This window comes from Podarcis melisellensis (assembly GCF_964234715.1).
Source record: "Podarcis melisellensis genome assembly, chromosome: 5".
Lineage (NCBI taxonomy): Eukaryota > Metazoa > Chordata > Lepidosauria > Squamata > Lacertidae > Podarcis > Podarcis melisellensis.
In genome coordinates this window covers 31,641,458-31,656,354 of record NC_138537.1, presented here as the reverse complement: position 1 = coordinate 31,656,354, position 14,897 = coordinate 31,641,458, and the positions used below count along the sequence as shown (strand labels likewise).

The window sequence follows — 14,897 nt, the reverse complement described above, 5'->3', positions numbered from 1 at the left end:
CTGTGGTTACGTATATTTACAAATTATTGCTTTTGTGTTACATGGTGTAACAATCCCTATGGAAAAGGAATGAAGACTCATGGGATAAAGAAAACCTTTTCCTTTCTTTTTTTGTTATGTTTCAGGAGGGTTCTAGCAGGGTTGCATGTTTTTCACCCAGTTTCGTTACCTGAGATGAAGGATAAGATGGCACTACCTGCTTCAAAAAGTTTGAGAAATACTGCTGAAAGTGCCCCAAATTTAGGCCCGTTGCAGGCCTACTAATTTAGAGCAAATGAAGCATTTACAATGTGACTTTTAGACACGATGGTTGACCTACTTGTGCCTTGACCTTAGCACAGCTGGAAAAGTGAAGAGAGAGCAAGACCAGATGCTGCCCCTAAGGTTTTCTCTGTAAAGAAATAGAAACACCAGGAAATACAGCTCCTAAGTGATCATTAGAACATGCTGTCTGCAAAGAAAGATGTGAGCACATCTTAAACAGAGGTAAAATTGCTTCCCCTCCCTTGCTCTTGCAACAGCCTTGAAACAGAGGCAGCCTTTTTTTTTCTTGTGCATATACCTTGCCCAGAAAACTGGTTCTGTAGCCTTACTATCGCCATCTTTTTTTATTTCTCTGTCTAGCTATAAAAAAATCCTAGAAATACAGATACAGAGCCCTGCTGTAAAGGAATACTGCTGGTTCTGCATAATTTACTGTTAGAAGTACAGTATTTGACATATGGAATGTTTATGTGTCAGTTGAACCCCCACCCCCCAAAAAAGAATTATGGAGCAAGATATTTGGGGGAACTGACCTGCCCGAGTGCCTAAACTGTTATGTACTGAAGTTCTCACCCTGGGCCAGCAGGGGGATAATGTAGATAGTTATGCAAATAAGGGATCGAAAGTGACGTTCAGTGATTGGATAGCTTTAGAAAATTGTTACAGTTACGTTGTACTGGAGCTCTGATTGAACCCTTCAGTTCAGTTCTGTCCTGGCCTGTGAATAAACAAGAGCTGTTTGAAGAATCACTGTGTCGTCTGATATGTTCACCCACAACTTAACTTAAACACTTATAATGCCATGGAGTGGAGGGGTGTGATTTTCACTTGATAGAAAGGCAGGACACAAATCAGTTACACCCAATCCAAACCCTCTTCAGCAATGGAGCTGCTGCTACTGCTCTACCTAAGCCTGTTGGAGGAAAAACAACCTTTAAAAATAGCAGTCCATGCTGCATTTCTAGGCCACATGACAGAGCTAACAGGCTTAGGATCCAGCCTAAGTCGTCCCCCCGCCCATCTGATCATACCCCAGTACACCACCACTTTGTGGGGACCTATTTCAACTTTGGCTTAGCCAGCTGAACCCAGCTGGACTTGGATGGGCAAGTTGGATATGCCAGCACATCTTTGACTAAGGTTGGGGAGTTAATGACAGCTGAGCCTGTCTGAGCTAGAGATCTGCCACCTCCTACATTGTTCATCCCGGTGGATCTTGCCACAGGACTCTCCCATTAGTCAGCCATGCTTTAGTTCAATTGGAAGCTAACTTGTCCCATCCAGAGCCAGCACTTTTTCGGCTATGGCTCCGATCTGGTGGAATGCTCTGTCACAAGAGACTAGGGCCCTGCGGCACTTGACATCTTTCCACAGGGCCTGCAAGACAGAGCTGTTCCACCATGTCTTTGGCCAAGGCACAGTCTGACCCTTTGATAATTCTTCACAGAACTCTAGCCCAATGGTTGCCATCAATTTGATTTGAACTGATTTTATAATGAATTGATTTTAGAATGCAGTATTATTTTACTGTTGTTAGCCACTCTGAGTCCAGCTTCGGCTGTGGAGGGTGGGATATAAATTAAATTATTATTATTATTATTATTATTATTATTATTATTATTATTATTATTGATTTCAAGGGAACTAAAGAGTGACTAGCTTTCCGGACACAACCCAATGAATTCACTTTCAGACAACTCGCGGAATCCTGGAAAGACTTTTATAAATTAAATCTCAGTCTCATCCTTGCAATGAGGTTAGAATGTGGACATGTTTTTACAATGAAGATCGTTGTGCAAAATATCTCATTCAATGTGTGTGTCATCCCCTCTCCCTCCCCCCCCCAAAAAAGAAGGAAGGTATTTGTTTGAAGTCCAACTAATGTTTCATGAAAAAGTGCTCAAAGTTGAAGATGACGGAAGTTGGCCGTTAGCTGTTCAGATGTATGCCACCAGATTTTCCTCCCTGAACTTTGGGGCATGATATCCCATGACTATAATATAGACTTGGATTTCAATCCCAACTACAGATGTATCCCACTGTGCTTAATGGTACCAAATGTTTTCATTTTCATAGATGTCAAGTCACTCATTGCACCAACCCAACCCACTGCAACCTTGGAATGTTATATGTTCTATAGCCTGTCCTTTTCTGTTTAGTTTTCTGACCCACATTTTTAATTGCCAATGTGCTTTTTGATATCGTAATTGCTGAACATGCTGTGAAGTGATTAAAATTTTTATGCCAAATTAGTAAGTATCTTTGTTGACGGCTGATCACATAACAAAGCGAATGTCTTTCCTTCCACCAATGGGAGTAAAGAACAAACTCTGGCGCATTTAAAATGTTCATTATATGGCTATCAGAGCATTCCCTCTGTCCTAAATTCTTCAAACAAATTGTTGGAAACAAAGCAGTTTAACAAAGCAGTTTCCCATTTACTCAACTTCAGATAACTTTTTTTTTATTTAAAAAACCAGGCAATTTGCTTTAAGAAAAAAGATTTAATACGGGCTTATGTTAGCAATAATCTCCTTGAAATTGGCTGTATTGCTGTCATTTGTTATAGTCTCAACTTCCCTTGTCTTTGGCTTCTTATATTAAGTGAAAATGCAACTATTAGCAGCTAATGTGCCAATTTCTTGGTGATCACTGCCTAACTCTTAGGCTTCACTCAAGTGATAATATTGTGCCTGCACCACTTTAGACTTGAAGGTGGGATTTCACGTGATTGAATGCTTTTCCAGAGGGGAGAAAATCTCTAAATATGGCACATGTGCTTTAATGTGAAGGTGATTTGATTTGATTAAACAACTTCCCACCTGCAATCTGAAATAGTATAGCAAAAATAGTCAGATTTCACACCTTAATAGTTTAACCTCATAGGTTTAAGACCTCGGTTAATTTAAGATTATTTCTTCTTAAGAAATATCCATCCTTGAATAGAAAATGGAATAAGATGCCCTTCATTCAACTTCAGTTAAATTAAAATGCACATACACATACCTTTATTGTTGTGAGTTGAAACTAGTAATGAGAACATCAGAAGAGTCATGGTGGATGAGACCACGATTCATCTAGTCCAACACCCCTGTTTCCTACAGTGACAAACTAAATGCCTCCACCAGCATCGTCCAAGAAAACAAGACATCCAAGCAATTTTATTGCACCCTGACAAGAATCTAGTGGGATTCTGTAACAGGCCACATAATCATGGTAAATAGCCACTGATAAACCTATCACCATGAATTTGTCAAATCTCCTTTCAAAGCTATCTAAATGAATGCCCATAACCACATATTGCAATAGTAATTTCTATAGGATCCATCTTTAAAGCAGCTATGGAACAAGCAAGGATGAGCACTTCCCTGGAATAGAGGGTAGGTTATAATTATGCCACTGTTATACCATCCACTGATGGAAGATACAATAGAACAGCCAGAGTCAATGTAAGGAGCATCAGATCACTCATTGGTTTGCCCTTATTAGCCTTGCTGAGTCATATCAGTTATTGGTAATAATAGTAGTAGTAATTTTATTATTTATACCCTGCCCATCTGGATGGGTATCCCCATCTTGGCAGCTTCCAGCATATATAAAAGCATAGTAAAACACCAAACATTAAAAACTGGTAAAGGACCAGTTAGCTATGTTAGTTGTGGGTAAGAGACACACAGTACTAGCCTATATGTGTCTACTCAGAAGTAGATCCCATTGAGTTCAGCTGGCCTTACTTCCACGTAAGTGGGCAGAGGATTAAAATCTCAGATAATTCTAGGTTATATGGAAGCAGGTGGTGAAAAGGTAGCACCACTTAAGCTAGACATTGTACTATCATGTATAAGCAGGAAAGTCTAATTGAACAAGGCAACAGATTCATTTTATTTGCTGGAGAAATGGCTACCTTAGTGTTAAGAATGCTTTTACAACAAAGTAAACACAACCGCTCTTAACCTGAGGTACCACTTTAGCTAATGGGGCCCCCTGCTGCCACCCCAGGCCTCCGCTGCACAATTTCTGTTCTTATCCTGATGTAAAGTTCTTAACCCGAGGTGCTACTTCTGGGTTAACAGAGTCTGTAACCCGAAGTGTTTGTAACCTGAGGTACCACTGTAAATACAAGAGCAAGAATTTCTAAATACTGCATTTTGCAGCTTACAGTAACCATACAGTAGTCACTGCACATATCGTTGCTTCAAGGCTTTCCCAGAAGTGCTGATGGGAAACTGCAAAGAAAGCCCCATGCTGCTGTGGTCAGTTAAAAAGGCAAGAGAAGAACCATCCCATGTCCAGGGGGTTGGACTCAATGGCCCTTGTGGTCTCTTCCAACTCTATGATTCTATGATTTAAGTAAGGTAAGTGGCAACTCTGAAAAATTCAGAAATTCTCCATCTCTCCATGAAAATTGACACTGTATTCAAGGAGGAAAAATATGTTTGAGGAACAGCAGGCAGCAAAGAATTTGCCCCATTCTTACTTTCTGCAACTTGTCCATAGCTGGAGGAGGCAGTGGGAGATGAAGCTGCATGTGACCTCTGAACTTAGGTATTGTTTGCAGCTGCAAGAGTCTTACCACAGCAGGATCGTGCTCTGTACCTGAAATTACACATTCTACACTTGGCGGTGCAGGATTGGCAGCTTTCATAAAGCTCCTTGTGGTCAACCTGGCTAGCAACATTTCTGCCTGATTTAACAGGCCACACAGTCTTAACACCAGCCATGTGGTCACATGAATTGCTCTGCTCCATCATCTTTGCATAATAGATCCTTTGTGGAAAGTGCCAAACTAACTTTTTCGAAAAGCCGGTGTATTCAGACCAAACTGAAGGTTTAAGGTCAGAGGAAGGACAATGCTGGGAGTCTGAGTTTTGTGACTGATGGCTCTCTTTCCCACTTGCAGTTAAATATAGTGCACTGTGGTTTCTTGCTGTCAGTCTGCTGTTTAGCAAGACAAGTGGAAAACAAACATATGTAAGTTAGTTGTTCGAGAAACAGACACCCACCCACCTGCACACACACTATTAGTTTGTGTTCATAGTGAGGAAGGAAAAATAAAAGTGCTGCCTCCTTAAATAGCATTTTTCCTCCATTTTTCATTTAAAACCACCAAGCATTCAGACAGTGGAACTACACAAACGTGTTGGCTCCCAGGGATAAACTCATACTTATTTTGTTCCTCCCTGTTGGTTTTAGCAGCATGGTGTGGCATCTATGCCAAGGATTGGCTTAGCATATCTTCTAAAACCAAATTGTGTTTAAACTTTTGCCTCCTTAACCCTGATCTGTAGCCATGGTTAGTCATATAGTTGTTTCTTCTTCTTCTTCTTCTTCCTCTTCCTCTTCCTCTTCCTCCTCCTCCTCGTGTACCCTCTCCCCATACCTGCAGGTCTCAGGTCGGTTACAACATTAACTCACAATATAAAAACACAAAATACATAATAAGAATAAAACCAAAAATAACCTAATAATCCCCCCTCCTCGACACATTTTGAAAGAGCATTGGATGTCAATCAGCCCAAGACCTGGTTAAAAAGGAACATTTTTGCCTGGTGCCAAAAGGTGTCTATGGAGGCACCAGGCAAACTTCCTCAAGGAGAGCATTCCACAAATAGGGAGTCACTGCAGAAGAGGCCTGTTCTCGTGTTGCCACCCTCCAGACCTCTCCTAGAAGAGGCACATGAAGAAGAGCCTCAGAAGATGCTCTCAGGGTGTGGTTAGTTTCATATGGAAAGAGGTGGACCTTGAGGTATTGTGGTTCTTTAAGGCTTTATAGATCAAAACCAGCATTTGTATTGGGCCCAAAAGATTCAAGAGGAAGAAACCTTTGAGGAAGGGCCATTGATCAGTAGTAGAACATCTTCCTTCCATGAAGAAAACCCTAGGTTCAATCCCTGATATCTCCAGTAGGGCCAGGAGGCATTCTTGACTGAAACCCCTAGAGAACCACTGCCAGTCACTTTAGGCAACAGTGAGCTAGATGGAGTAATGGCCTGGCTCTATGTAAGGCAGATCCTTGTATTTCTAAGCATGATCCCAGGTTCAGATGACACACTCATCCAAACCTTGACTTAGCTGCCATGCTGCTGCTGCTGAAGGGACCAGGGAAGAATAAAGCGGATGTGATCCAGAATGTCGGTAAGGGTCCCAGGAAACCATAGTTTGGTTGTCCATGATATGCAAATGATGCCAATGTGGCCTGATAAATCAGATCACTTTATCAGGTGAATTCATGTGCAGAATTCAACAGATCTACCAAAATTATTTGGGGATTTGAGCCCCACACATGCCCCTTTATTGTGAAGTAGCACATTTATTTGTGGTGCCCAGCAAACCGTGATTCCTAAACAAAAAGACTTTGAGAATATTACCCTTGCAGTTAGGCCCATATTTATGTCTGAACATCTATAATGTCAGGCTGCCGTTTCCCAAGGGGATTGCCATCTAATTGTGTGGAAGCCAGGGAGAAGATTGTATTACATACTGTGTAGCATATTACATTAAATGGATCCTTGAGCCAGCTCCAATCTTTATTTTCATTCAGCCCTTCGTGTTCACTTAGAAGTCGCTCTTTTGTGAGTTTTTCCCCCTCCTGGGGAATCACTGTAAACAGAAGTATGACTAGGGGAAAAAACCCTCTTTCATAACACTTGTCTGCCTTTGAAAGTGATTTAGGAGGGAGTGTTTAAACAGTATTCATTTCTGTTCTTTTCTCTTGGCTTGTAATTCTTCTGCTGCTACTTCCCGTTCCATACCTGGAGGCAAGGTGCTGTAACAGTGTCAGAATGGAAGAGTTGCTTTTGTTTGGCATCTGTCTTTTCAGTAGCCAAGCACATAAAATGTGGTCCTCTGGCTGTCCATAAATGTATAACCTAAGAGCCTCTGAAGTCCCCTCCTGACTTAATTATCCAAATTGGCCAAATAGTCTGCCAGTCAAATGAGCCAGCCAGGAACTAATAAATCCTGTCTCCACTGTTGTTTCAGCTCTTTAATAAAATTGTTATTAGTTGATAGGCACCTCCTGTTTGCAGTAAACAATCTGTAGTGAATTATTTGACTTAACCCGAGTTCATGATGAATGGATTTTCATCATGTGGGGACCAGAGAAAGCCTTTTCCATGGAAGATTGAGGTAGACTTTCTAGCTTCCCAGTACGAAATGGCAAATGAGATAGGGCATGGTAGCTCTAATTAAAGAGTGGTATGGATTAGCAAGTTAATTTCATGATTCCTTCAGGAATCTGCTGTTCAGAATGTGATGAATTAAATAATCCTGACATTCATATTCTGCCTGTCCTCTATAGAGCTCAGGATGGTGTATAGGGGGCTATCCTGTTTTGTCCATGGAACTGGCCAGTGATATAGGTTAGGATGAGAGATAATCACTATATAAATATGTAAAGGAGAGGAACTGGATCATACGTGCCAAGCTTCAATGCTTTCATTAACTGTACGTGCTGTAGGTATGAAGGAGGAAGTAGAGGTGTAGCCTGTGTGTGGTCCTGCCATGTCTAACATGGGTTCATATGTGAAGTCTAAAAATAACTGTAGTGACTTGTCCAAGACCACCTACCGAGCTTCAGGGTGGAGGAAGCACTTGAACTCAGATCTCCCTTTCAAGTACTGACAGTTTAGTGCTTGTTAATATTGTATGCCCAAAGGTGTTTGAGTCATCTGTTAATATTTCTTCTGTAATATGAAGAAATAAACTTCACAAAGAGGAGTTGTTGTCCCCCCGCATTTTTGAGCCCTGATTTGCTTCCTTGAAGTGTCATGCACCACCTTTCCTCAAGTTTCAGGTGATTTATGAGAATAAAGAAATACATTTTTTTAAAAAAAAACCCAGCAGTTTACCAGAAAAACAAACAAGAGCAATAATAAAACAATTTGCAAACAGCTACATTAAGAAACACCATAAAACTGTGTTTCTCAAAGGATGGACTGCAGAACACAGAGCTGCTTTTGTTGAGATGCTAACAACCAGCCCTGAGTCTGACTGCCCCCTGCTCAACTTCCTGCTGTTATCATCGCTAACATTTCCTCAAGTTTAAGTTCAAATCTTCAAAATCTGTACATCTGTGTGTGTGTTTTAAAAAAGTCCTCATGAAAATTCACCAGCATTTTAGTGCAAATTTCTAGTAGCTACATATTATTTGGTTCCAGAACTTTGTAGCAAAATTCAGAGCATTGCAAATTTCAAAGGATGGCTGTATTTTGGTTCACATACAGATCTGAACAGCTCAAATTGGGAAGGTTTGCCTTTAAATATGAACTGAATCCAATTTATCCCCCATCCCTACTTTCAGATGGGAGGAAGGTGGTTCCAACTGTAGACTAGTGTGCTGAGAAGGAATACACCAGTGCGACTGAGGAGAGTCTGAGGAGGACATTATATTGTTTTTCAGTGCCTGCTACAACCTTTCTTGTCCCTGTCATGTTATTTTTACACGCAATTTATAAGTATGTTAAGATTACTTTTTTATGTAGCTTGTTTCCTCTGTTCTCTGTTGCCATTCTAAATGAGTATTTCAGACTACTTATTATAAACTGTTTAGAGGCATTTTGTTCTAGTAAGTGGTATATAAATTTTGTTAAATAGAATTAACAATAAAAAAGGCCAACCTGGCCGAGGCTGATGGATGTTGGAAGACAGCAATATTTGGAGGTCACCACGCTGGCTACTTCTGCCAGGTATGACTTGGTGGGCCAGAAGATGCTGTAGGCATCATGAGTATTTCACACTGGGAAAGAATCAATCACCTTTTTGCAGGGATGTATCTTTAATCAATAGTGGCTTTTGAATGAACATGGAGTTAATTGGACATGGAATGCTTTCTTTAATGCAAAAGCTCAACGGTCCTCCAAGAAGCCAAATCTAATAAAATGGGATTGGTCCATGTGGTAGAATTCTCATGCCACCTTCTTATTTTATCTGGGCTAGCGAAAATAGCAGCACTCATGGAAAGAAAGTATCTAAAGTAGCTGTGTGACATCCCATGGTCTCACAACAGGATGAAGAAGAGTGGCTGTTTGTTGTAGTAAATGCTGCTGAGCAAGCGGTGCAGAATATAGTTTATTGAAATGAATACATCTTCCCCAGGGTTTGTTTCAAGCTTTTACACCCCTCCAAATTTGGCAAACGGTTTATTATCTTACATCCCATATTTTGCTCAGCCTGGAGTAGTTCTAATGGACAAAGTATGTCCCAAAAGCAAATAACAGCTTATCCAGGAAAGACAACATCCATCGAGCAATAACAATTAGAATTTATGACAATAAACATTTGACCATATTTCAACAAAGTAAAGGCTAAAACAACCTCTTGCACATATTTATTCTGTGGAATTATGACTCTCTTATGTATCAGTGTCACATGAATGCAAAGAATTTGCCCAGGCAAAATAATGTTATAGTTTTGTTTCTGGTTCTATATTGTTTCAATAAACTTTTATGAAGTTATTTTTAAAGTGCTCTCACAGTCAAAGATGTTTAAAAAATTGCCATGGTGGTGTGACTTTGCATTGCAGAATTATACTTGACTGCACATGATCTTAATCAAAAGGATGAGAAGCGATAAACAACTCACAGGTAGAAATGTGTGTCTGTGTACAAACACACACACACGTTTACTTTTTTTAAAAAAAAAATCACAATTGTGGCTTTTTTATGGGAGCCAGCACAATCAGTAGTCAAGTCATCTTGCAAGTCATATCTTGTCCTTCTTTCTTTCTAATGCCACTTTGCCAGGCTGGTGTGTGTACACCTGGAAAATGGAGAAAGCCGTTTAAGGCTGTGCTTTCACTCCTGTGGGTGATGCTCAACAGTTAGTTAGTTTTATTTAAAATATCTAGGCAGAGGTGATAAAACATATTCATAATAAGAACTGTACTGAGTTATAATTACTGGTGGTTCCCATCTTGCACAGTGGGAACAGTGTGCTGTAATGGGATCTGCAGCAACATTGTTATGGAGCCAATAAAGGGCCTTGTGAAGTGGTCACTCCGGCTGAGGCCTGGTCCTCCTCAAGCAACTAATTGAGGCAGCAGGGACAGCTCCCTTTGCTGGTTTCTTCTGGGCCCCCACTCTTCTGTTGGAGGACAGAACTGAGTACGCCTTGTGACATACCCTGCACCCCATAACTTGCCTGCTGCCTTTGGGTGCAGTGGAAGAACCTATATTGCTGCCTGCATTATAAGTGTCAGCGAAGCTCAGATGCTGGCAGAAGGAGAAGAAGGAGGCATAGGGAGAGGACAGTTAGCAGCAGAAGGCAGAGAGGAGGGGGAGAGCAGCTGTAATCTGAGCTCTGAACAAAAGGGAGAAGAAAAACAGGGCCAGAGTGATGGGCAGTTGTGTGAGAGCAACAGAGACATCACCTTGCCAAAAAGCAGAGACATCACCTTGCCAACAAAGGTCCGTATAGTTAAAGCTATGGTTTTCCCAGTAGTGATGTACAGAAGTGAGAGCTGGACCATAAAGAAGTCTAATCACTGAAGAATTGATGCTTTTGAATTATGGTGCTGGAGGAAACTCTTGAGAGTCCCATGGACTGCAAGAAGATCAAACATGTCCATTTTTAAGGAAATCAGCCCTGAGTGCTCACTGGAAGGGCAGATCCTGAAGCTGAGGCACCAATACTTTGGCCACCTCATGAGAAGAGAAGACGCCCTGGAAAAGACCCAGATGTTGGGAAAGATGGAGGGCACAAGGAGAAGGGGACGACAGAGGACAAGATGGTTGGATAGTGTTCTCGAAGCTACCAGCATTAGTTTGACTAAACTGTGGGAGGCAGTGGAAGACAGAAGTGCCTGGCATGCTCTGGTCCATGGGGTCACGAAGAGTCGGACACGACTAAACAACAAAAACAACAATAGTGAGTCAGACGTTGGAATGCAGGAAGCATTCTCTCCCAAATCTCATAGGATCTCAAAAGTGGCTGAGAGGCGCGAAAGATACTGGAAGAGAAGGTGGGGGCTTCTGTGCTGGGGAAGGGGGAGGAGCCTGGTCTGGGTACCTCCATCTTCTGGGAAGGACGATGAGTAGAGGAGCTCCATCCTAGTTTGTTGTTTTAGCAGTAAATCTAATAATTAACAGCCAGAGTCATCTCGTGTTTGTGGGAGAGACCAAGCCATAACAATAAGGTTCGACTGCCTGTTTGGTTGGTTTCTGTTTGTGGAAAGGAGCCAGCCCTGCTCTGGTACACAAGTTCTTGTGTGTATTGTTATAGTTAATGTGAAACTATCCTGCTTTCTAGTGCAGATATTAATGCCTACCCTTCCTAGGGATTTGTGCCAGTGGAAATGTGCTTGAATGCCAGATCATGCTCTAATCTCAGTACTTAGGGTTGTGATTACCACAAATCCTCTTGGCGTGTCACCAAAGAGTCATTCCCTCTCTGCTCTTGGCTCCAAATAATTTTGCTGCTACAAGGTTCCCTGTTGGGCTGGTTAAATTCTCAGAATCAGACTTGAAGCATTCCAAGTTTGCTAAGGCATCAACATAGGAGAATTTTGGAAGCTGTAAAACTGCATCTGTCTGGCTGATTGGCAACATAGGATCTTCCTATATACCAGTTCAAACTATTTGTCTTTCTAGCCAGTATTGAGGACTATCCAATTGTCCTTCCCCGGCATGCCCAACAAATCATCTCCAGAGGATCCTCCAACTTTGGAGCTGATTCTGTGGGTGTTCAATGGGCTGTGGAGGGTAGGAAAGTTCGGTAAGCAGAAGATTTTTGCACTAGTGGAACAGGAACATGGGCTACCACCCTAGGACCAGCATACAACCTCCATTGTCTCAGGAAGAAAGATGTATTTCCCATCACTTGGCCCTTATTAAAACAAAACAAAAGCATACCACTGAACTATGGTTCACACATAACATCAGTACAGTCGTACCTTGGTTCTCGAACTCCTTGGTACTTGTATGTTTTGGCTCCCGAACACCGAAAACACAGAAGTGAGTGTTCCGGTTTTCAAACATTTTTCGGAAGCTGAACATCCAACATGGTTTCTGCTTGAGTGCAGGAAGCTCCTGCAGCCAATCGGAAGCCGTGCCTTGGTTTTCAAATGTTTCAGAAGTCGAATGGATTTCTGGAATGGATTCCGTTCAAGAACCAAGGTACAGTTTTACATAACTTGACTGATCTATATAATTCTGGTACTACGTACATCAGGCATGGCCAAACTTGGCCCTCCAGATGTTTTGGGACTACAACGCCCATCACCCCTAGCTAACAGGACAATGGTCAGGGAGGATGGGAATTGTAGTCCCAAAACATCTGGAGGGCCAAGTTTGGCCATGCCTGACGTACATGATGAAGCTGTGTGTTTGGATTTGAATCCACTGGAAAACACTCCAATGTCATGGACATTCTGTATACTCATTCATTCACATTATCACTAGGTACTTCAGTCATCAAATGCTGTGAGCATGTAAGCATGCATCAAGCCGAACCTAGCTGTTAAGAGCTCAAAACAGACTTAAGAGCATTAGAAGAGCCTATGGGATCAGGGCAATTGCTCCATCTAGTCCTTCATCCTGATCTCACAGTGGCCAATCAGATGCCTGTGGGAAGTCTGCAGGCAGGACCAAAGGGCAACAGCACTCTACTAACTTATGGTTTCCAGTCATTCAGAAACATACTCCCTGCAACAGTGAAGATAGAACATCGACATCTAGCTAGTAGCCATTGCTGGCCTACCCTCTGTGAGACATGTGACACTGAATAACGAGATTATATTATATATATATATATATATATATATATATATATATATTCCTACACAATATTGTTTTCAATATTTATGTTTCCTAGATAAAATGTGCTTATTCTGGCAGAGGTTCAAGCATGCCAGGATCCGTGTCAGTGTGGGGTAGTCAATGTTTTCCTGTAACCCAGTGTTTATAATATTGGTGCCAGGTTTGAGAGCAGAACCATCTCTGACTGGAGAGCATTTAAAAAAAAGAGAGAGCAAAGACAAGTGCTCAGGGCACTTTTCTACGATGATTTTAAATTATTATACTCTCCTGGGGTCTTTGAAAAATAGGCCAGACTGTGATCACTTTTGAGCCATTGCCAACTTGCCTGAAATATGGGGAGATGGATAAGATGTGTCTGGTTTTCCAATTAGCCTTCCTCTTCTACAGTAAGTTACATAGCTCTCATTTTTAAGTGACAAAAACATTAGGCGCTTCAAAGATGTATATTTTCCACTGGGGTTTATGTCATCATTTTATCTAATTATTTCATAATTATGGGGAATAATTGCACCAAATGGTGATGCAAACCACAGCCGAACAATATATCTTTCCTGCAGAAGTCCCCAAAGAATGTAAAAGCATCTGAATCTTTAAAAAGGAACAGGTTACTGAGCAGCGGAAAGGCAAAAGCCTTTCTTGATTATCCAGATTTGGATGAAGGCAAAACTTTTTAAAGCAGCTGCTTTGGTTTGTGTACAGAGGAGGGCAATGTGCAAAAATAGCAATCCCAGGAAATAAATATCAAGAAAGAGATGAAATGGGATGGGGTTTCTCACAGCCGTGTCAAACCTTCCAATTTTTATCTGGCATCTATGCACAACATGGGATTTCGGAGCTATTCTCCTGGGCAGTTTCAGCTCATACAGGATTCAGAAGAGCTAGGAATGGAAGGATCTCTCTGTTTCTCATTTTTCCGATCTTAAATCCACACCTCCACATTTCTGATGCAATTTGAATATACATCCCCAGGAAAGTTCAGCAGCATTTCAGTCTGAATTTCTCCTACTAAGCACATTTTTACGTAAATGCAGTTTTGACGAATTTGGGATCAGATTCAGCACGGGGCAGGTTGGTCCCCAGGTTGGCCTGATTGGGACCCTCCCCAGACTGTGTGACAGGGCAGGTAAGGGAGGGGGGTGTGCAAAAGCCTACCAAGGAACATCAAGTCAGGAAAGGCTGGTCTAAGGAGTCTGCCTGACTTTCAACTCAATTGGCTGAAGAAGCTTTCCTAAGCTTCAGCCTATGGAATTCCATGGGACTCATCTCTGAATAGACATGGTTAGAATTGTGCTATAATTCATTGTAAGTCACAGAGACGTGTTCTGGTGCAACACACTTGTGGGAAAGGCTACCTCTGCATTAAATGTGCTGTTCATTTCATTGACCAGTACCAATGTTCTACCTTCCCATATATATTTTTTCTCTAACAGTAATTATCAGTCTTTGCTTTGTTGAAATGTGACCTGAACATTTCACTCTGTTCAGTTCAGTTCTATTACAACGAATGTTAGTTTACAGAAAAATCAGTCGTCGTTGTAAGAGATGTTTTTCTTAGTGATGAGGTGTGGACCAGTTCCTCTGAGAAGAAAGAAGGAAAATTGGCCAAGCCTTTCTTGACCTTGTGACCCCCCTGCAAGTCTTCACGTACCTTGGACGTTTTCCCAGCTTCGTTGCAGCTGGAGAGCACCAGCGCATAACAGTGTTGGAACTTCTCCTGAGAGAGTTCTATAAAAAGGATAAGGGGGTAAGAAAACACAAAAATGGATTTAAGTAAACTCTGAGGTCTTCAATGAATCTTCAGAAATGGGAAACTTGCCAGTCACAATGTTATTCGGTCATCTGACAGTCTAAGTGAAGAGGGTCGGTATTTATGTGCAT

At 41.5% G+C, this 14,897-nt stretch overlaps 1 long non-coding RNA gene across 1 annotated transcript; it reads left to right on the top strand.

Moving 5' to 3' along the window:
• The first annotated feature begins 241 nt into the window (after window positions 1-241).
• On the top strand, window positions 242-2,102 carry LOC309369658. The gene is made up of 2 exons (XR_014168232.1): window positions 242-486; window positions 1,905-2,102. It is a non-coding gene; the product is annotated as an uncharacterized lncRNA (long non-coding RNA).
• The last annotated feature ends 12,795 nt before the right edge of the window (window positions 2,103-14,897 follow it).